Here is a 2,949-nt window from a genome sequence, read left to right on the forward strand (position 1 = left end):
TCTCTAGCTGCGGCGAGCGGGGTCTGCTCTTCGTTGCAGTGCGAGGGCTTCTCATCGCGGTGGCTTCTCTTGTTGCGGAGCACGCGCTCTAGGCGCACGGGCTTCAGTAGTTGTGGCTCGCATGCTCTAGAGCGCAGGCTCAGTAGTAGTGGCACACGGGCTTAGGTGCTCCGCGGCCTGTGGGATCTTCCCGGACCAGGGCTCGAACCTGTGTCCCCTGCATTGGCAGGCGGATTCTTAACCACTGCGTCACCAGGGAAGTTCCTGTATTTTTATTTTACATATACACACACATGCAGTTGGCCCTCCATATGCACATGTTCTGCATCTGCAGATTCAACCATCCACAAACCGAAAATATTTGGAAAAAAAATTCCAGGAAGTTCCAAAACGCAAAACTTGAATTTGCTGCACTCCAACAATTTTTTTTTTTTTTCCTGCAAAAAGCTTTATTGTTTCCATTTGGTCTGCGGTCTGGGAGAGGGCTTCAGGCTGGTTAAAAAGCTGCCTAGTGACGGCAGGCAGAAGCCCTGGCACCAGGGGGTTGTCAGAGGGGTCGTCAAAGGCCGCTGGGCTCCAGAGGCTCCTAGTCGTTGAGGAGGGTGATCCTTTCAAAGAGATACTCGTCCAGCCCAACCTGGGAGCCGGCCAGCCTGCGGAGGTTAGTCAGGTGGTCGCCCTTCTTCCTGATGAGTCTCACCTCCTCATCCAGGAAGTGGCTCTCCAGGAAGTCACAGAGATGGGGTCTGCGGGGGTAGAACTCAGAGCATGCAGATCCAAGAGGGCTCGGTTCAGGTTCTTCTCCAGGACTGTGGCGACTTCCACAGTGTTCAGGTTTTACCCCACTCATCTTGGGACGGCTTCTGCGTGTCCTGGAAGCGTGTGCGGCAGCCACGCCGGTTTTGCATCTGCAAGAGACACTCTGCAGCCTCGCGTTTCTCCCCCACCAACTTGCCCAATAAGTGATCCACGCCCTCCAGAGCCACGTGGTCTCGGTGGAAATAGAAGCCTAGAGAGAGCTGGGTGTGGGAGGCGCGCAGGCGTGCGTTGACCGGGTGGTCGATGGCAGCCTCCACCGCAGGGAAATAATCCTGAGGAATGTGGGAGCTCCGCTGACCCTCAACAAGGAGAGAAACTCCGAATATGGCGTTGGTTGTTTCCTGAAGCCGAGGCTGGCTGAGAGGTTGGTGCCTAAGGTTGTGGCTGGGAAAAAAGTTGGAGGGTGGTTGGAGGCTGGAAGAAGGGGCATCCCTGGCGGTGTTCTGTCCAAACACTGTAGAAGCTAGAGACAGATTCCCGGGACTGCCGCTGCACTGCCCCTCCAACAAGCATTTACACAGCATTTACGTTGTATTTACAGCTATTTATATAGCATTTACATTTTATTAGGTATCATAAGTAATCCAGAGAGGATTTAAAGTATACGGGAGGATGTGCCTAGGTTATATACAAATAGTAGGCCAACGCGTATGTAAGGGGCTTGAGTATCTGTGGATTTTGGTATCCACGGGGGTCCTAGAATGAATCCCCCATGGATACTTAGGTACAACTATATACATATAATGCCTCTGTTCCTCTCAGTCCAGATTAGTAAAATGAAAGCTTTTGTGCATTTCCTATGTATCAAATGACCTGCTCCATTAGGCAAAAGCCACACTTAACATTTCTTTCTGAAACAGACCCTTTGGGCCACATGCAAGCGCTAAGGGACACGCCTTCAGAGATTCTTAGAAGCCTGTGGTCTAGCTGAGAGGCTCTACCTACGCCGTACCCTGAAATGCATCTGAGGTCTCAAGAAAGTCTCTTGTATCTGCATCCTTGACCTGATCTTGACCCGAAGGCCACATTTCACGGGAAGCACCCTGTATTTGATCTTTGCCACCAGGTTCCTTCCCTCCCCCAGGTTCTTATTTCCTTTGAGACTCTTTATTGGGCTGTAGATGTTGGGAATGAGAAACCGTCTCATTTTCCAACCTAACAAGCTTGAGGCAAGAAGCGTTTCCTATAGATTCCTCTGGAATACGGAACAGCTCTTTCTTTAGCTCATCCTCTGTCCATCCCTCAGCTGAAATGAACCAGTTGATTCTTTCAACATTCTGCCTTGAAATCTCCTCAGCCAAAGCAACAAGGCTATGAACTGTACTTTCTGTTTTCCACGTTATTACAGGGAACAGTTTTACTAAATTTTTCTGTCAGTACGTAAGTCGTGTCCCCTTTGGTCAGGCTCCTGTAACAATTTCTCACATTCTTCCACATTCCAATAACAATCTCTTCAAGGCCCCCTAGCCTCTGCCCATTGCCCTGTTCCTAAGCCAATGTCCCATGTTTTCACTGCTGTTTATTGGAGCCCCCGCTTAGATAGCAATTCCTGTATGGGCTGTCTATGGCTGAATAGCAATCACTCCAAAGTCTAAAACAGCGACAGTTTATGATCTCCCAGTTCTGTGGATTGACCGGCTCAGCTCCACATGATGTTGGCTGGGGCGGTGATCCTCCGGAGCCTCCTGCAAGGCAGCTCACTCACGTGGCTGCACCTTGGTGGGGACAGCTCGGAACCTGGGCTCAGCTGGGGCCCTAGGACACTGGGCCTCTCTTCGGTCATTCCTTGGCTTTCCATGCGATCTCTCCTGGTGGTCTCTTCAACAGGGCAGACAATCCAGACAAGTTTCATAAACACTGTCCTGGCTGTGCCCACTCCTCATCTGCCCCTGTTCCCGCCAGAAGGCTCCGACTCTACATCCTTCTGACAGAGCAGCTGTCTTGTATGAGCCACCATTGACTGACCACTTGGGATTCGTCTGTTCTCTCCTGGGCTGAGCCCTGTACTCGGGACTTGACATGTATTTTTTCTCTTCATCCTCAAGGCCGTCCCTGTTAGAGATTGCTTCTTCATTTCATGAAGCTGAGAAATGTTGAGTGACTTGCCCAAGGTCATGGGACTAGACAGGG

The 2,949-nt window shown here is 50.9% G+C and overlaps 1 pseudogene; it reads right to left on the reverse strand.

The window, feature by feature from the left end:
• Positions 1 to 586: 586 nt before the first annotated feature.
• On the reverse strand, positions 587 to 2,617 carry LOC137773382 (ferritin light chain pseudogene; annotated as a pseudogene).
• Between the last annotated feature and the right edge of the window lie 332 nt (positions 2,618 to 2,949).

Source organism: Eschrichtius robustus, chromosome 12, assembly GCF_028021215.1.
Source record: "Eschrichtius robustus isolate mEscRob2 chromosome 12, mEscRob2.pri, whole genome shotgun sequence".
Taxonomy (NCBI): domain Eukaryota; kingdom Metazoa; phylum Chordata; class Mammalia; order Artiodactyla; family Eschrichtiidae; genus Eschrichtius; species Eschrichtius robustus.